General features: G+C 39.7%; 1 long non-coding RNA gene across 1 annotated transcript; it reads left to right on the top strand.

Annotated features, from left to right (window-relative positions):
• Nucleotides 1–891: 891 nt before the first annotated feature.
• On the top strand, nucleotides 892–19,263 carry LOC117828810. The gene is made up of 2 exons (XR_004634498.1): nucleotides 892–1,388; nucleotides 18,877–19,263. It is a non-coding gene; the product is annotated as an uncharacterized LOC117828810 (long non-coding RNA).
• Nucleotides 19,264–21,162: the final 1,899 nt, after the last annotated feature.

The raw sequence follows: 21,162 nt of genomic DNA, 5'->3' as shown, positions 1-21,162 counted from the left end.
TTTAAAACAACTTTATCAACAGCATTTCATTTGTATTTCAATGCAACATCAATAGGGCACTATTTCCAAATTGAGCATTTTCATTCATGAAATATATTATTTGCAAAACCGCTTGGACCAGACGGCCTCCATCTGACGTCAATTGTTCAGCAAGCAATCACGTACATTTGCTTGCTAATAAAAGCGCAGTCAGGAGTATAACAATGGACAGGTGGTTGAAATGCTTCTTGTTTGACAGAAATAAATCGTGCTCCTTGGACCAACAAAAGTTCTAGCTGCCTCAATCTTTAATTATTTCTGAAAAATTTGCACTACAAAAGCATAGAATTTGTGTCATCTTTCATTTCAATGTTATTATGATACTGTAAAACCACATGCATACATTTATTCATGTTATTTTCCCATATTATTTCCTGAAAATTTTTCTCGGCCATACAAGGGGGTACTTGGCTAAAATTGTTTTTGAAAGGGGTACACAAGCCAAACATTTTTGAGATCCCCTGCACTAGACCCATGCATTAGAGAAAAAAGGGTGCTGCAAAGGGTTAAATAGATCGCACACATTCAAATGAGACATTTTGCATTTATTTGGGGCATATTGAATTATTTTTATTCAAATTATCCTTACTGCAAAAAAACAATAATAATAAACCCTTAGAAACGCCAGCACTAATATATGTGGCCCAGTGAGAAAAATAATATTTAATATATAAGTTAAGAATTAATTCTAAAAAAGTGTAATACTATTTTTTAAATTTGTTATAAAAATGTGTGCAGTAAAACGTAAAGTTCATGTTAATTTGATAAGAATGTTTAAAAATGCATGCATGTATCATTTCATTTATTTTGAAATCCTTGAAAACTCTCTGCAAAGGTGCACCTGGTCACTGACGCAGTTCAATTGGTGCTAATTAGCTCACGTGAGGCGCATGCGGTGACATCATCGCTGAGAGAGGGACAGGAGGGAAACTAGAGGTAACGCAGGTGTGCTGTCCAGTGGATTTTACAAAATTGCGCACGGAAGTTGTGTATTAACTTGTTTCTTTGGATTACCAGCAAAATACTCTACTGAAGGACGTGTTTTGGAACTTTTACACGAAGTTTTGAGCCCTGTCGCCTCTGAGTTGTGGACGGACTGTGAGCTGCTGCTAGCTTAACCAGCTGGACCCAGTTGTTTGTTTGGACTTCTTTCAACCTGGGAACAAGAAACTTCAAAGGATATAGCGCTCTAAGCTGGATGCTTAGAGTTCATCAAAGAATGTGTGATGACCACTTGACTTGATGACTGCTTGCAAGCTGCCATGTTGCTCATTGAAGAGGCCTACAGGTTACCTTCACCTGTGAATGGACCACACATCTCACCCTTCATCCTCTGAGACATGAAAAAGGTACAGTCATGATGTTTTCATTTTTCATAACTCAATTTAAGTGAAGTTTAAAGTAGCCAGCAACAGTTTTTCAATTTTGAATAAGCTTATTCTATTTTCCCAACTCAGTGAAGCATATTGATCATGGCAAAGTACTTCTTTTTTTCAAATCCAGCTTTAATATTTCCCAAAAACCTAAAATGTTTATTTTAATTTTAAACTGAAATTGAATTAAATAAGTGTTTTTGTTTCAAATGTGTCACCTTGTGAGCTACGGAGAAGCATTTTGACAACACAAATTTAAGAAAGTGAATAGCTTATTTTACTTTAAGCTAGTTTCTGTATGTGATTATTTCTGGGGTTTAAAGGACCAGTACAATTAATCATTTTTTTATATTAAGGAAGCACTAGATATCTTTCAAACCTCAAGAATAATATTATTATTGGATTAATTTAAGTTACTCTCTTTAAATAAATAAGGGTAAAAAAATGTAGTGATGCAGTATATTTGTAAGTGATATTATTACACTTTCCAGTGATCAGAACAGCAGTTTCACTTCTGTATGACCTAAAAATAATGTATCTGTACGATGTATCGTTTAATTAAAATTACCCAGGGGTTAAAATGGACGAGTGGTGAGACTCAACCTTAGCACATATGCGTGAATCCCTTCCTCATGAGATCTTTTTTATTTTTTATTTAAATGAGCTGCTCTTGCAAGCTTGCGCTATGATAATGATAAACTGTGAAGTTTGTATCCATCTGTCATGAATTGATCTCATAATACACTGGTCAGAAGTACAGTATCTTCCCCCCATCATCATCATCATCATCATCATCATATGAGTTGAGCTCCATCAGTAGGGAGCGCACAGTGCAGCTCCTGGTACAGCTAATCTTCACAGGTGGTGTACGGAAATGAATATCATTAATTTAATGCACAAACTTTGCGAGCACTGTTTTTTACTTTGTAACAGCTAATTGACAATAGTTTCTACTAATATAAAGGGGCGAAAACGTGCTCCTTTGAAACCCGTACATTGTCTGTAACCCCCAATTTATACAGGGAGTGTGTGCGCCGTGGGACGGGTTTTCTCTGTCCGACAGCGCGCCCTGTTACACAGGACGTGTGTTTGAAGTGTAGCGGCTGCTCAGAGCAGCCAAGATCTGCTTGGTCCAGTATAGAGAGAACAACATACTAACAACATGTTACAGAGCCTTTCTGTGGTTGAATTTCTGCTCATTTGGAAATGATCCCGTTACTTTTATGCTTTTATTGTTGCTGAGTATGCTTCAAAACTATAAAGTTTTGTTTTTGCAGGGTTTGATGAGTTTAATATGAATAATTCTGCTCTAATTTGTTGTCCTGTTACCTTCTGACACAGTTATCATCTTAAAGTCCATTGTGGTTGACATGGTTCACAGATATGTGGCTGTTTTGCAGCTGTCAACAATTACATCCATAATCAATGAGTATTACTGATCTATATGATCTTTTAAACAGTCAGGAGCCTGTATATGGTGTTTTATTTTGAAAATGAGCGGATGTTGCATGCGATCCTCAACTTCCTGTCCAGGTCGAGCTTCTCAGTTCAGCTTGAAGCTTGCTGGGAGCGAGCTCCGTCGACAGTAGACTCAGAGCGGCGCTCCCTGTGCGAACATGAACATTGACTAGAATGGGAATGTATTGGCTGCGCGGTGCAGCCATAAGACGATGCAGTGCATCCTGTATATATATTGGGGGTAAGAGGGTTTGTCTAGTCATTCCTTCCCCCTTAATAAATCTTTGTTTATTCAGATTAGTATAACATTTCAACAGTTAAACTATAGAAAGTAAAACCTGCTATCAGTCCCAACATGATACATGTTCAGTGATAGAAAAAGAGCAGGGAAAAGAAAGATCGTCTACCCTTTCAAAATAAATGACATAAAAGGTCTATCAGAGATGGTCTGCAAATACTTTCAAAAAGCTTTTAGGAAAGGAAAAATGTACAAAACATGATGCACTCATCCACAACCATTCTCCATCCTCCTCTCTCCTCCATTCTTACGGCTATTCTTAGCCCCTCTCAGCTTCTGCAGGTCCAGTCTAGTGGCTGCGCTGTCCAACAGAATCAGCTCTGTGTTATCACTTTTGTTTTCACAGTCAGTCCTCTCTCCCACTTTTTTTTCCAGCTGTCAACAACACAAATTATTGTTGTTTTTTTATTTTTGCGACTCTGTGGTTTCGTAGATTTTTTTTTTTTTTCTCACTTTCAAAATGTTTCATTTCAGCATCATGGTTGACCTTTGGCATAGTACGTTAAAAGTCCTGTATGTGCCCTGCAGATCTCTGAGTGATTTACATCTGTCAGAGTCGTTGTTTCAGGATGTAGATGAGCAGCAGGTTGAGGTTTTAATGTGTGTAGTGTGTTGTAATGTCTGGCTGAGAAGCTGAGCATCACTGTAAGCTTCTTTAATTTGATATAAACGCAACTCCTCATCTGCTCTTACTATAATTCTCATAACTTCTCTGACATTAGACATTCAAACTTATGATGGCAGGTGTAACAAATACCATTTACAATGCCTGTTCCATTTAGGTGCCTCTGTGTTCCCTTCCTGTGAGTCAGTGTGCCCTGTAGCGCAGCCCTGAAAGAAGCAGATGCATATGGAACGCAGCCACATTAATGCGGTTAGTTACACCTGTGCTTTCTCTGCGTGACATGTCAAGACTTCTGCTAGGAGGCAGATATTTTGATCCCGTACAACCGTAGGGAGATGATGAAAAGAGGATGTTTTTGTTGACTCATTTTGAGAGAGAAACGATGGAACTGTCTGTGGTCATTAAAACCACAGTATTGTTTGCACCATGTTGAGCTTCAACTTGAAGACACAATAAAGATCCAGTTCAGCATCCAATTTCCTCTGTTCTGCGCGCACACACACACACACACACACACACACACACACACACACACACACACACACACACACACACACACACACACACACACACACACACATACAAACCTGTCCCGTTAACGGCCCGTTTGTGTGGCAGTCAAGTTAACTAGCAGCAGGATGAGATGCTGCTAGCAGGGAGCACTTAAAGCATCTGTCTGGATTTTTATGTCGGTGTTTCTATGTTTACATTTTACATCAATGCTTAGTCTCTGGAAATACGTGTGTAGTAATGTGAGATTCAGAAACGGAGAAAATGGCTGCGACTGTTATTGTTTTCTTCTTCTTTTGCTATGTAACCAGTGTTTCCCCTAGGTTTACAGCCTTGGGGGACTGTAAACCCCCAGCCCTTTTAAAGGGCTTTAAAATGTACTTACTTACTTACTTACCAAGATCAGTCTTGTACAGCCAGGGGGAGTATTTCCTCTCTGACAGCAAACCTAGGTCAAAACCTAAAATACGATGGTGGCTGGACTTTTGCTGCTGGTCAGGGGCAAAGGGTGGAGCACTCGGACTCTTTTCTGTACTTGGACCCGGAGCAGGAGATCTACTCCGGCTACTACTCGCAGTAGAGCGAGTTTTGCCACCCTCACAGAAATGGCCTTGAGAGCACTTTAAAAAGGCAGAGATGTTTGTGTATGTGCGCATCGGGGGCGGAGCTCTGCCATGAGTGATACAGAGAGCAGACGAGCAGACGAGCATTGTAGACGCACGACCATGTAGAGACAGAAATGACATCCCGTCATGTAAATAAGATAAATAACATAAGGATATTTAGTCTGTTTAATAAAAGAACAAGGTATAGACCTGATCTATGAGAGCGGTAACCTTGAATTACTCCTGCTGTGATCTGGCGCTATATAGGAAAGAAAATTGACTGAACTTCCAATATAATGGTAGGGGAAACAGTGGTAACTACCAGAACGCTAGTTGAGCCCAGTAGAGGTAGCGTTTGTCAGTGTGAGGTGAGATTTAGTTACGAAACAGTCGACCACTGTTTTTTTAAATCCATGATGGAGAGCTGATGAGGGAGGAAAGTTGTTGGACACAGGTGAGCTGAAGCAGCTGCTGCAACAACTGCTTTACAAAGGGCAGAGAGAGATAAAAGGAGGTGAGAAGAGGTAGTACTTTAGATTTTTATTTTTGTTGTTGTTTATCAGTTTATAGTGTTTGTATCTGAGAGATGGATTGGCCTCTATTTTGATTTTGAGTTGTACTTTTCTGTAGTGACTGAAAAAACTCTTTACCCTTGCTTATACTTTGACACCTTCTTTACCCTGGATTTTACTTGTATTGTTATTTCCCTCATCCCCTAGCCATTTTGAGGGAACATCATACTCGTGTCTCCCGGCTCATGTCCCCTTTTGTTTCCCTTTTGTCTCATGTATGGTTTCCTGTTTTACTTTTTCTTATCTTGTTTCTCTTTTAAGATTCTCCCCTTCCTGCCCTCCTGTGTTTCTCTAACAGTGTGATTACCTGACCTGTTGTAATGTTTCACTAATATCTAATTGTCTCTCCTGGAGGATAAAACTTGTGTTCCCCCTTTTTTCGAGCCTTGATCCTTAAAGTCAGTGTTCAAGCAGTCCCTGGTGTCCCTTCAAGGCCAGGCACTGTGCGAATTGAGCCTGATTCTGACCTGAGTTTTGGAGTTTTAGGACGGATTTCGTTGTTTGCTGTGCAGTCTACAGTGGGCCACGAGGGCCGGTCACAGCCTAGCCTTGAAGCTCCCTACTTGTCAGATGCATTTCTGGCATGTCAGAAACTTTGTCCATCTGCATTCCATTGCACGGTGAACGCAGAGCCACGAGACAATTCGCCACCTTCAGGACCTTTTTTCCTGATTCTGCCTGTGCAAAATAAAAAAAAATAAAAACATGATGTATACACCTGAAATACACAGATTCACACTAATTTGCTGTTATATTATGACCTCTTGTACAACCTAATGATAGAGCTGGGCGATATAGAAAAATATTTTATCACGATACGATATTTAATATCAGTCTATCATTAATTATCAAGATAAAATATTTCATATCACTTAATATCGATAATTATCACCATAAATATCAAGACAGTTTGTTAGTTTGTATCTGGATTTAGTTTTCTGATAAGCTTCTTGAATCCATCATTTCTTATGGTGCTAACAGGAAGCAGGTCTTTAATGTAAGATGAGAAGATTTAGTTTGTAGATTATTTTTCTCAGGTTGAGGTTATTTGCATAATTTTATTTAAATGTATAACAATGATATATTAAATTGTGTACGGTGTGTCAGTTTATAGAGTATTGTTTTGAGTAGTGCACTCCCCTTTAAGGTTACTGAGGGTTACTGGTAGAGTGATGATGTTTTCCACGGTGCAGTGAATGCATCACAGTTATTAAGTGTTCAGTTGTACTATGCACAGCAGAAGTTGTCTCTGTGCTCTACCTTTACCCACATCCTGAAAGTTTATTTAACTAAGTGTATAAAGTTAATAGTTAACCGTGTTGCTGTCGCTCGTTTCATGTGTTTACATTCCGCTCCTAACGTCTTTAAGCCCCGCCTACTTCTCACCCTGCGACATGATTGGCTGCTCAATGCCGTCTTCTTCTTCTGTCTAATGTTGGGTGGCAACTAGTTTTTAAGGCCCCCTCCCTTTCCAGTGTTTGAGGGGGTGTAATTGCAGGTTATATACTTTTTTTATCGAACATTTGTTATTTATATGGAGAAAAAAAATATATCATGATAATTATTGTTATTGAATTATCTGCCAGTCCTACCCAATGATATCCAATACAACAGCTCTCCCACAAATTCTACTTTTACGCACATTCTACATCTTCAGCTTTTGTTGTCATGTCAGTAAGTTGATGATTGTTCTTTGTTCTCATGATCTTTTCTTACATCAGCTTTATGTGTGATGGACCTTTCAAAGAAATTGACAACTGTCAAAGCTCTGTCCTGATTTAGCTTGTACTGGTACAGCATGAGTTCCCTTTGCAGCACAGCATTTATATGATCGTACAGTGTATGCCTAGCCTTACATCTCAGTCTAGATTTTTTGTTCAGAATAGCTTATTTTAGTCTGATACTAGTTAAATATGTGTTAAGAGGTCAGAACATTTGGTGTACTAAAAATCATTCAATGAGAAAAAGGAAAAAGGCTTATCGGTTATCTTACTCCCCTTCTTTTTACCGTAGTTTCACCTGACGTAGAAGCTGCAGCAAGATTTTAAAACATGTCAGATTTCTGTTACTGTAACAAACCCTTAACTGGGTTTCCACAACTGCAGAGACTTGGCTGGACATCCTTTGCTTTAAACTGACAGGTCTACCGTCTAAAACCACTTCAACAGCTTTGAATAAATGAGATAAACATCCTTTCACTTTTGATCAAGGCTGAAGGTTGTAGATTAAGTTTGGATGCATTGACACTTGGCCGAATCAATGCCAAATCAGTTTGTTACTTGTGCTGTTGTGGAGATGAGTCTAAAAACAGCAAATGCATTTCAATAAATCAATGTTGACTGAGTTATACAGTTATAAAAGCATCTATTAGGCAATGAAAATGGCTGTGAGAGGCATTGATTAAAGCTAATTAGAGCAAATTAGGGAAACGCGTCACCTCTGTCCCCCGAGAGTTGCCTCTTAAGTGAACATTAATAGCCAGTGCTCTGTATCTCTCACAGATAAAGAATCCAACAACCTTGCATACTGTCAAGCAGAAGAGTGATACCAGGAAGCAGTACATTAGCGTGACCTTTGCGAATGCTTCTGACTGCACGGCGAATTCGAAAAGCAAATCGCATTTCGAATGAACTCCGGGAAAGCCACGTGAGAGTCACTTCAGACGGATTTCTGTTTATGAGTAAACGGAATAATTGCCAAATAAACTCATCCCTGACTCTCTCCTTCTGCCTGCGTGAAGGCTTTGCATACGAGCAGCATGAACATCAAAGTGAAATCAGCCCATGTGATTGGTTCTGGAGCATGCAGACTGTCAGACTCCATGTGGATGAGATACTCTTTGGTACAGTGTGGACTCAGACGGCATGGTCTTGGTAACTGATGCATTATGTTTGCTGTAGTTAATTGGATTCTGAAGTAACCATTGTTTACTCGAGAGTCCCTAATGAATTCCTTGCAAGCGTGATTACAGAGTAATCATAACATACAACCTCACTTCAAAATGACAATCAAGAGAGGGCAAGGACAGTCGCTCGTGTATAACACCAAACAAACAAAAATTAATTAATACAGTACTTTAAAAAAAACAAAAAACAATTAAGTAGCTTGATTTCACTCCAATATCCATTAGCTTACTAAAAAGGATATACAGGCAATGTCAATATATTAAGATGTCTCACTCTGGGTGGCAAAAATGCACCTTTAAGCTTTGCTCGCTCATGTATTATAATAAAAAGAAGATTAAACAGCATTAATAGCAGCTTTGTGCAGCTGTACTCCGACACAGCAGGCATATAGATTAATTGATGTTATTAGTTTGCTTTGTTTCTTCCAATATCCTAATGTTTACCATGTGCATGTGGTAATTTTCAGTGTGTTAGCATGCTGCCATTTGCCAATTAGCACTAATCACCAAGTACAGCTGAAGCTGATCAGAAATGTGTTAGTTGTACAGTTATTAAGCAACCATGATAAGTATTAGACAAAGGAAAATAATCTCATGAAGCAAGTAAATAAAATGTACAACTGTATCCTTTGAAAGAGAACAACTCACACACTGCTCTTGCTCAGTGTCAATAGGGGTGTAAGTCGCCTAACAGTACGATCTGATCCAAAGGTCAGTTCACTTCAAGAAAAAAGGTTTTGATGTGATTTGATTTATTACAATTAAATGTGATTCAGTTTGGCTCAGCTGTTTTGAGAAGGTGCATGTCAAGGAATGTGCGTAGGCTTCTGTATAGGCACAGGGCAATGCGGATCCACGGCATATACTTTGCATAGAGTTGACGCAAAAGTATAAACCAGGCTTGAGTCTTGGTAAAGTTCCAGGACATACACCGATCGGCCATGAAGTTATCATGAAGTGAACAGCATCAATGATATCGTCACAATGGCACCTGTAAGTTGGGGGAATGTGTCAGGCAGCATATGAATATTTGGAGCTCAAAGTTGATGTGTTAGAAGCAGGAAAAATGGGCAAGCACAAGAATGGGATTTTCTTTGACCGGATGATTGGGTCAGAGCATCTCCAAGACTGTAGCCCTTGTTATGTGTTCCGGATCTGCAGCGGTCAGTGACTTCCAAAAGTGCTCCAAGGAAGGAAAATTGTCGAACCCATTTTACAAGGTAATGAGTGGCTAAGGCTCATTGATTCTCATGTGGAGCAGAGGCTGGCCCATGTGATCCAATGAAGAGCTACTTAAGCAGTTTGTTAGGTATAAGGTTGCATTGCAACAGACAGGTCACGGTGCCCATGCTAACCCCTGTTCAACACCACAAGTGCCTACAATGGGCACTAGACTATCAGAACTGGACCACAGAGCAATGGAAGAAGATTGCTTAGAGGAACACAACAGCGTTGACTTGGCTTCAAATTGTCCCAGATCTCAATCACATCGAACATCCGTGAGATTTGCTGGACAACCAAGTCCAATCAATGGAGGCACAACCTACAGGACTTTGGGGATCTGCTGCCAATGTCTTGTTGCCAGATACCACGGTGCACCTTCACGGCCAAATTCCATCAGATCTGTGTCCGGTCTGTCTCCGATCTTTTAACTTAACTACGACAACAAAAAGTACAAAGACAAAATGGATGAGGAGAGGAGCAGGATAATCCTTGATACAGTGATTGCCGAGGGAAAACCTCTGAGGTCCTGCTCCACGTTGTGTTCCGAAAACGCAACTGGTGGGTGTTGACGGATGACAGAGCACGGAGCCAGACCACAGCGGATCGGAGACGGACTGGACACGGATCTGGTGGAAGTCTCGTGTCAAAGGTCTAGATGAGTCAATGTCTCATCAGCTCAATGCTTTTTTGGCCCTGACCTGATGAGGGGTTCCAAACACTATCAGGCAGGTAGTCACAATGTCACAGCTGATCGTGTATACTTTTATACTGTCAAATGTTCACTTATGAATTAAAAGACATCTGTCTCAAAGTAAACTCCCAGGCAGACTGACTCTGACTCATCTCAGCATTACCATGGCTCTTGCATCTTGGCTTTGCAGATAACATTATTACTCTGGTTCAGTTCCACTGCTTTCATCCAACTGGTTACTGAAGCAAGTCGAACTTTTTATCAGAAACAGCTCTGATTAACCTGCTGTGTCTGAGAACACCTGCCCTGTGTTAAATGATAGACAGGCAATCATATGAGAAGCCCCAGAAGCTAACCTGGATGAGTGAACGCCCCATGTGCACATGCTGAGTCCTCACTGTGGCAGCTCTTTCAACTCCAACCCGGGTGTGCAATCCCCTCTCTCTCATACAAAGCTCTCCTATCTTCTATAAAGCAGAGATGAGAAAAAAAGACATGCAGTAGATTCTGACTGCTCCCTTTTTTCAGATATTTTGTGTCCTTCTTGTATCACAGTTGCACTTACTCTTTGCAGTCGCCTGTATGCTAGCTGGGCCCTATTGTGCAAGACAGAATGGCACCCTCTTTATTGACTGTATGCACATTCAGGGTCAGCACCTTGACTATAAGTGGTCTTAGAGCAATTACAGTGAAGTATGTAATTTAAAGAGAAGGATTTTGCATAAATAGAAAATAAATAACAGACCAGACTTCAAAATCCACAGTACTATTACTATATATGTACTGTTTTAGAAATAGCAGTGATTCTCTGCCTGTCGCTGCATGCCTGCTTTTCAGGCTGACCTTTAAAGCTAAAACACTGACACCATGTTCAACTCAACGCTGTACTCTAGCTCAACCTTTTGATGCTAAAATAAATAAAGGCTTTTGTTAGAGAACATTTTCTCTTTTAAAGCCGAAAAACTGCTGAAACAAACTAGGCCTCTTCAGAATGTATCCCTTCACACATTTGGTGCATTAAATCACTCGTGCAAGTTTTTTTCCAGGACGAACAGATCCGATATTTGAGGAGGGCAAATCTTTCCCCTTGATAATATATTCCAAAAGCATAGCAAGTGTCATTAAGGCCTTTTAGAAAGTGAGGGGAAACCGAGGCTAATCTTTAATGTGGAAATTAATCTTTCCATCTGCACAGGAGGGGAGCAACTGTGATCAAACACTCCTCAGCCCTCTTCATCCCGCTCACAATAATCTGCTGGTGACATCTCTGAACACCAAAGAGGACAAACTGGAAAAAGTCTAATAAAGTCATCAGACTAAAATACATGACTAGGCTCAATTTACTCTTATGTCCATCTTCTTTTTTGGCCAATTTACTTCGGGGTATGCTATGTTACTTGTAATGACTTACCAGTGGTTCTTAATTACTTGTAACAGAGTGGATCTGAGGGTTAACCCTTACACTGCTGCCTTTAAGAGACTGTAAGAACTGCATCTTACAGCACACACACACCAACTTGTTAAAAGACATGTTTACAGCGAGGATTGATATGATAATGATTGAGTGTCAGTTAAGCAGTAACAGATAGTGGCATTGGTAGTTCATCTATATTTCTCAGTGGCTCAGTGGTAGCTCACTGGTCTCTTAATTAAAAAGCTAATCAGTAGCTTCCATCTACATTTCTTCACAACAAAGTTGAAGAGCAACTGAATGTTCTGTTGGGGTCTTAAATCAAACTGTTTAAGATCAGCAGATGACACACTACTACAGACTGTAAAAAACATAAAAAGGGAGTCAAGTTAATTCAGACACACTTGTGTCATATAAACACATGATGAAGGCAGCAATGATACCTCAGTTTTCTCCCTTTCAGATGGAGAAAAGTAACTACTACATTTCTGTCAACATAGTTTCAGATGAATGTAGAGGAAAAGAGTTCCAAAAGAAGTTTACTTTTAAAGAAGTTGCATTGGTTAAGATGTCATTCACCTTCCCATCTTTGTGAAGATGCTTGTTGTCAATTCAACAGCAGTTCTTCCCTTTGTGCTTAGCAGCTTTCCTTTGCTTCATGCAGCATTCAACACCTCTTCTTCTCTTCCTTTATTTCGGTGGTTTCCTGAGCTTTACATTCAGAAGCATTTTGTGCTTGGCTGCATGGCTCAGCCTTGTTTTTTTTCCTCCCTTCCCTTTGCACTTCTCTTGCTCTCTTGTGCACTTGCACAGTTCTCACAGCTCCACATGTCTGCTTCTTTCAACAGCTTCTCTGAGTGTTATTACTTTTCCCAGCAGATCTCATGTCGGACATCTGACAGTCTTATGTCAGCTGGTCAAAAAATTCCTTCGTCTCTCTGGAACATGGTCATTGCAGTCATGCCTCTGGACCTCACAGCATTCCTCTCTCTCCGAACTGAAAAGTAAAAACTTTCATATTTGACTTTTAAATGTAAATGATGTCCCAGATGTAGCTTCCATTAATTATCAAACTGAATGCTGCATATTTCCTGTTGCTCATTACATGATCCAATCAAGTAAACATCTTTTCTTCCTCTTGGTGGAAGAACAGTGTTGAGTCAACATTAAGTCTTATGATTTCCAGCGTGATGTCGCTCTCCTGAGGTACCAGGTGTTTCATGATTCCAGCCAGATGCTTCAGTTGATTCCCTGCATCCGAATAGCCCCTTACAACAGGATCGATAGAGGACAAGGCTTGCAGGGTCTTACCCTCAAGTGGCAATTTCCCCTGCATGTACTTGCCACATGACACATAGGCCTTAGCCACCCTCTCAAAGAAATCCTGGATGATTTGTAAACACATCAAATACAATGAAGGCTCTTTCTTTTGAACGCTTGGTTCCCATTAAGGTTTCATGGATGCAGCGCAGAGCATGGATTTCCAATTGTAACAGTTCTAAGCTACTCAAATCATGACCTGTACTCGTCAACAAGCCATAAGATCTATTCCATTGGTGCTGCAATGGCACTAGTACCCTTACATGGTACAGGAATCATATTGAATTAATTCAAAGGAGAATGCAGGACTTCATTCAAAAAGTGCCTTATGATGAAAAGCCATCCTACCAGACTGCTTAACCCTATAGAAGCCACAGTGCCTTTCAGAGCTGACAGCATCAATTTGCAATACTTCACAAGAAGTGACGTAGGGGTGGGCAGTGTACCGGTTTCAATACAGTCACTCCTGTCACGTTTAAAGATTAAATTTCATAAAAACATTTCATTTCTGACAAATCCTTCACAATAAAAGTCTCCTTTTTATGTTGTTGAAATACCATTATTCTGGAATAGCCATGCCAGGATATTGTGTTTTCAGCAGTAACTGAAACCAGTAGATGACTGATAATACAAACAAGGAGGCATGACAGACACACAAATTCAGATCACACAGATACAACTTGCCCAAAACTGAACTCTAACAGCTTGTAAATAATCTAGTTTTAAGTTGAGTATCGCATTGCAGGCCTGTTTAAGGGGAAGGGGGTACATAGGGAAAGAACATATACATGCGTGATTCCTTTTGTAGTTTGTAAAACTGCGATATAATACACTTACCGCAAAAAGCACAAAAAAAAGCGATCTACATTTTTGGTCATATTGACCACCCCTACCACCAATGTATTTTTGTCTATGCCTACAGCGCCTGACAAGCATAGCAACTACCTTAGAGTCAGTTAGACATATTCTCAAAAAATACTACGACAATACCAATTTTTGGATTAAAGAAATGTGAAGTTCTGGATTATAAAAAACATACCAAGAATAGTGATAAAGGACAAGAAGAAGTTGCATAAGATCTACTGTGCCTGCTGTCTCTAATACTGTCTGTCTGTGTTAATATAAGGCATACTGTGTGTTGCCCTGATTGATGCCTGAGTTTAAGATAAGTACATGTCAACAGTTAAAGCTGGGCGATATTGAAAATGATGTTATCACAATATGATTTTTCATATCAATTGATATTGATTATAATCACAATATATATCAAATCAATATTTTATTTAAATTTAAAGTTGATGAAACCAGACAGTTTGTTAGATTGTATTTTGGGACTTAGGACTCCGATGAGCTTCTTGAATACCTCATTATTAACAGGAAGCAGGTCTTTTGTGTAAAATGATATTTTTGTGAAGTTTTAGTTTGTGTTAAATCAAAATCTGAAAAATCCAAAATCAAATTATGGAAATTATCTGAAAGAAATAAAAATCTACAGAGATAAATCAATATGTTTACTGTGTATCAGTTTATAGAGTATTGTTTTGAGTAGTTCAATCCGGGGGGCGGCAGTAGCTCAGTCCATAGGGACTTGGCTTGGGAACCGAAGGGTCGCCGGTTTGAGTCCCAGCATGGAAGAAGCTTGGCAAGTGGACTGGTGGCTGGAGAGGTGCTGGTTCACCTGCCTGGGCACTGCCGAGGTGCCCTTGAGCAAGGCACCAAACCCCCAACTGCTCGGGGTGCGCTGGTTGACGGCAGTCTCCTCACTCTGACATCTCTCCCTAAGCATGTTCACTGCATTTGTGTGCATTTGTATGTATATACCAAAAAAACTGTATGTGTAGCATGTCCAAAATAGCATGAGTGAAAAAATTGAATTTCCCCCCTGGGGATCAATAAAGTACCTTTCTTCTTCTTCTTCTTCCCCTTCAAGATTACTAAGGGTTACGGGGAGTAATATTGTTTCCCACAATGCAGTGAAAGCCTCACGATATTCAGATTCAGAGAACTTTATTAATCCCAGAGGGCAATTTGGTTTGCAGTGTATTCAGTTGTAGTACTGTTGTGGTGGACTCTTAACGTGTTTGAAATACACAGCAGAAGTTGTCTCCATGCTCCTCCGTTATCGGTTAAAATGTATTTTGCTTCATAACACAGTGCCAAGAGAGTCTCTGACTTGGGCCCTTTAGAAGCACAGTGGGAGTCCCCACTATCACAAATGGCACAGTTAAAGGTGCATTCACTGAATATTTGAAATACAAATAGTTGTGAGGTATGAATTATCAGGAAACAAAAAGAGACCATTCAACTCTATATAATGCTGTATACATCTACGGAGATATAATATATGCACACTATTCCATCACCCTCTAAGCCTCTTGACTCTGTTTATCACTCCTTCACTGGTGATACAATCTACAAATTGCATCTCATACTAAAAGGTGTGATGCCCCTCCTTAACAGGCAGAAAGGAGCAGCATCGTACGTTGTATATTCATGAGGCTCTGCTGCCGTAACTGACCTGTTAACTTTGCACTACGGTTGCATTTAAACACAGCGCTACGTCGTCAGGTCACAGGCTTCTTTGACTCCAGCTGCACCTCTTGTTCCCTCTGAACTTTGAAAAAGTAGGTTAAAACACTCAGCTGCATACAAATGGAATGAGCTGCTTCTCTTGTAAATTTAAAAGGTTGCATCAGTGTACTTCCAATCACACTTGAACATGCTTTCCTATTATATGTTTGTGATGGATTTGCACTCCATGCTACTAGTGGCCAATGCAACCCCCAGCCTTCCCAGTTTAGGTTACATAGGTTGAACCCTTGAGAGTGTTTAGCTGCTAAACCTGCAGCAGACTTACACAACCTGAGTGCTAGGAGAGGAAAACTGTATTTGAACCAAATACAAGGGTCCACAAACAAACCAATGAGCTAAAAGATGCTAAAACTCCATTTGAAGTTGAGCTGAGTTTGATCTGAACTCCTTACGGAAAACAACACCACTCAGTTTTTACATAATTTCAACAATTTGTCCATTATGGGTGGATATAAGTGGACCCTAAAGTACTCAAAACTCTCAGTGGCCTTTTAAGCACTCCCAAGCTCCTTCAAAGAAGACCAGGTGCATTAAACAAACAATGGACTCCAGGGTTGACCCAGTTTCATTGCAAAATAATGTTCAAATGTGATGTAAGAAATGAAACTCTTCACACCTCTCTGCTGAAGTATCCAGATGGAGACGTTTCAATTCACCTGTTCCCATATCGTGTATAGCACATTGTGGAGTGTTCTTGACAAATCTTTGTGTTTGCACTTACCATGAGCCTTAAAAGTATGCACATCTGTAATCCATTTTAATCCAGTTATACAGAGCTGCCATAGAATAATGATGCAAAAGACAATTAAGGGTAGCTAGACAGATGAAGTTAAAGCTCCTCTGAAGAGTTTTTTGGAGGTTATTAACCTGACAAAAATATAAAATACAAAACTAGAGCACGATCCTATTGCTGTGAACAGTTTTCAAAATGTACTTCCCCTCAGGGCCCATAAACTAATATTATTCATTGAACTATTTTTACCAGATCAGACCTGGTATTTTTTTAGCTGTCTAGTCAATCCCTTGTATAAAATACACAGCTCAGTGATGGGGAGCACTTGTTACATACCTGGTTGGGGTGTTACGGTACACAAAAATTTCGGTTCAGTTCGGTACACAATAAAATGTATTTTCCTTTATTAGGAACTTAAAGAACTTTTTCATACCATCTTAAGTTCAATTGACAGTACAGGCTTGCAGGCCTGCTCAGATTTATTTTATTTTCCTTTTTCCATTTTAAGAGAAATATAATTTTTAAAAGTATTATTAAAGAAATACAGATTAAAACATATAATCATGAGGAACCCCTCCAAGCACCGTGCCTGACGGGCTGCGCATGCTGTGTGTGTTCTGTTTTCAGTCATTGTGGAGACCTTAGATTTTCATTACCTTTAGGACTACATTGTACTGTTTGGGTATGCATCTGTACCGAAACGAAAGGGCCGTACCGAAGCGGTTCGGTACGAATATATTAGGGATGCACCAAAAATTCGGCCACCGAAATTTTTCGGCCTGAAAGGGAATTTCCGTTTTTCGGAAAAAACACTTTTATCACCGAAACAACACGGCCGAAACAGAATGTTGTGATGTCGCACTGCTAACTAGACTATCTATGTGTGTGATAGAAGTGAAGTGGCAGGTAAACATAGCAGCATAGCGTGTTACCCTCTGTGACACAGAGAGGAGCCACTTAGCAGCTGCAGCTCGCGATGCAGGGATTTTCATCTGTTGCTACAGTTCTACCTGCTTCAAAGTGTGTGAACACTGTTTTCTAAAGTCCAAAACGTTGCCACCGCTAAACATAGTTAAGCTACCTCGAAGATAAACATTTCATTTCCGAATATGTTATGTAGTCCAAAACACTTTACTTTGAAAGGGCTGTAACAGGAAGCAGCATGTTGTCAGCTGCAATAACTTGACAGAAAATAAAGTACCTGTAGATGTGTAAATTATATGAACAGGGGAGGAGGAGAGGAAATGAAAGTCAGATAATACAGATTTAGTAAGAAGCTACAAAGTCCTGAGTTCATCTTTCTGTGGTCTCAGGCTCAGACACGAGTATAGTGTTGCATTGCAGACTTGTTTCATGGGGGTCACAGTAAGTTAACATATTTTCACGTGTGATCTCTTTTCATTTTGTAATGCCGCAAAATATCATTACCTAAAATCAACTATATAAAAAGGAAAATGATGAATGAATTACAAACAAATGAAAAAGTAAAAAACAAATGAACTAATTAATGAAGGAATCAATCAATCAATAAATACATAAAGAGGTATGTAGGGTATGTGTGTCTATGTGTGTTAATTTTGTAATTGATTTATTCTTTGAAGCATTAATATGAAGCATTTATTAATTTGTTTTGGTTTTCAGCCTTGGTTTCCTCATTTTCAGTTTTCGGTTTCGGCCAAGAATTTTCATTTTGGTGCATCCCTAGAATACATCTACTATTACACCCCTAGTACCTGGTCGTTTTTGTTAAATCCTGATATGAAAAGTGTCGAGTCAAATTAATTTAGAGGATCAGAAAAAATGATGTTTTCTCCAATGATGTCGAGGAGTCAAAGTGAAAAACAAAACAAGCAATACAAAGTAAAAACATTACAAAATCATCAAGAAAACAGTACTTGAGTGATTGTACCCACTCACCACAAATCAGAGGCTTTCATTTAGGTCAATTGGAGACATCATTATCCAGTACCCATACCTGGCAGCAGTGTATCTATCACCTCAGAAGGAAACAAACACAACCGGCTTTGGACTCTAACCCACATCATCAGTGTTTTCCATGATCATTTGTCTCATCAGCATAAATTAATTACACTCACCAAATGTATAAAGAACAACAGGCACAAGAGGCTATTGTTTACTTTGTCCAAACCAACATGAATCATTGTTATGTATCCCCTGTTCTGTACTTCCTTCCTAAGAACACAACAGAGCAGACAACCTAGAGTTCACTTTAATTAGATTTAACATGTGTTCCGACAGTGAACAATACATCTCATAGCATTTGCATGACAATGCCCTCTAATTGTGCCTTAGCTTAATTTGTTTTTAATAGCTAAAGCAGCAGTGCCTGATTATATCCAAAATGGATCACTGTCACCAAGCGCACTCCTCTCTCTCGCTCCCTGTTTCTTTCTCCCTCACTCCCTCTCTCTGAAAACTCAACCTCAAATGGCCTACATGAAGAGTTATTCACAAGTATCATTAACCCTCCTGACTCCTCATTGTGTTGTTTTCCCTCAGGGAAATGGAATCCGCACTCGTTTTGATGAAGAACTGCAGCCGTTTCTTTGTTTGGGCTGCAGATGGAGAGAGGCTGATGCTGGGTGGTATGAATGTGGTTGAGCCCTGAACTCTGGAGTAAATGGGACTGGATAATGGTCACTTTTCCCAAGCTCTAAACCCTTCTTTTATCTCGCTCCGCCACTAAACCTAAATAAAGAGCAACAATTTACCCTGGAGTGAGAAACTTGACCCAAACTTGATGCTTATGGCTGAAGGGCTGATCTAAACCCCCTCAGCCCGTCATGGTGGGAGGATTTAGGGAAGAAATTCTCAGTCCATCTTTTACCTGTTGCTCTGGTCTCTATGTTATCACGTGTGCAAGTAAATAAAAAATACGTACGATGATGGGTGGAGTCTGATGGGTGGTTAATTAATGCAGAACAATGAATAGTGTAACACGAATTTAATTGGACAGCACCAACTCTGCTTAGTAACACTGATGAAATTGCCATTTCTTTTAAGACTAATATAGAATCTCTAATAGTACTATTAATAATAATCCCACCACCAACACGAGGACCTTCCCTCCTTAAAGCAACAGGGACATCCAAGATTCAAAGTAACACTCTGATGTATTTATATTTATTAGGGATGTACATTTGAAGTATTTTCCGTGATTGATTTTTGGAAATGTTAACTATCAATTATCGATTAATTGATAATAAAAACATTATCATTCTTACATCAAAAACAATGCCAAATATGTTGTTTTACCCCTAAATTATATTTTCAACAAAATGCATCTAACTGACTGTATTGAATACAGGTACATGTTTGACACGCAGAATATCAACGATCAGGCTCATAGAAATATTCTCCGCGGACATAATCTTATAAAGTGAAGGCTCATTATACTAACAGAAAAGTACTTCAGACTCACAGTGTCCAGTTTTCTGTCTCCTCGTTCTTATTGAGAAAAATAATCATGTGTATTCAGTCAGGTGTCAGCCGGGAGCGCAACCGGGTCATAATCAGTCCAGCTGCAGAAAAGCTCAGACGGCTCTGATGTTGCTGCTCTGCAAACATAGTGTACCTGAATTTCTCACCTGTCTGTTGCCTTCGTATCCAAAGGAGGGAAATGTCCTGTTTATAGTTATGAACCTTTGTGTTTGTGTCGTTGTTGGCAGCAGTTTTGTATTGATCCTCTTTTAAAAAGCGCACGTGGAGACCTGACGCACAGCCACAGCCCCCAGCTGAGCGTCACCGCTGTGCGCAACACCTTTAACAGCTGATTCACATCCAAACATGCTTTAGACTTAAAACACCTCCCTGATAGCTGAATGTAATATGAGACCACATGATGTTTGTTCCACGTGACGGAAAATTGATAATAAAAATGTGTGTTTCGAGTAATTTCTTAACAATCAATTAATCGATAATCGATTAATTGTGGTCATCCCTAATTAATATGTATGCTAAAGTTAAGCTGCTGATTAGCAATATAAAGCTACAACAGAAGTTCACTTAGTTTATCTGTTGGTTCGTTCAACAAGATGCAGGAAAGTCAATCTTTCAATCAATCAATCTTTATCTATATAGCGCCAAATCACAACAAATGTAATCTCAAGATGCGGCATAAACAGAACAAGTTTACACCAGACTAGGCCAGAATGTTATATTATTAACAAAGACCAAACTTCAAGACAGGATAAGATCCAGTCCACTCATACTTCTAAAGTGTTGACAAGCCTGTGCCTCATTAAGAGCAAGTATAAAAACATCATCTAGTGTCTTCATCAGTTCTGATGGTCTGCTGAATTTTAAGTGTTAATTCTACCTGAAGAAAACTGGCTGGTTCAGCATAAACTCTGGACACGACCTGCTGCCAACCAGGTTGTGAGAGCTTCCTGCCACTCAGTGGGTGTTAACGCAGAGACTCCCAGCTATCGCAATGTCACACTTGCTTTCTACAGCAGGCTGTTACACAACATCAACATGTGCTTGGAGTGATCAGATCCCATCTGAAGAGCCTTAGGAACAGGTGTTAATCACCCATGATGCATTGAGGATGCATTAAGATATGATCACTCAGGCAACATTCAAGAGTGATCTGGGACTCATTTTGGCACAGTCTGTCTCAACTGTGTGTACTTGAATGCATCCTGGGCCACATTAAAGGTGTGCCTGTTCTGTTCTGCCTGGTCTGGTCGCAGACCACTTTTCTGTCATTCTTGCCTGAGGTCTGAAGTGTATTTCACACACTTCACTGATGAGGCACACTGTTGTAGGGTGGCGTTAAAACGT

This window comes from Notolabrus celidotus, chromosome 17, assembly GCF_009762535.1.
Source record: "Notolabrus celidotus isolate fNotCel1 chromosome 17, fNotCel1.pri, whole genome shotgun sequence".
In the NCBI taxonomy this organism is placed as follows: Eukaryota; Metazoa; Chordata; class Actinopteri; order Labriformes; family Labridae; genus Notolabrus; species Notolabrus celidotus.
Note: the sequence above shows the minus strand (reverse complement) of the source record. Positions and strands in the feature narration are given on the sequence as shown.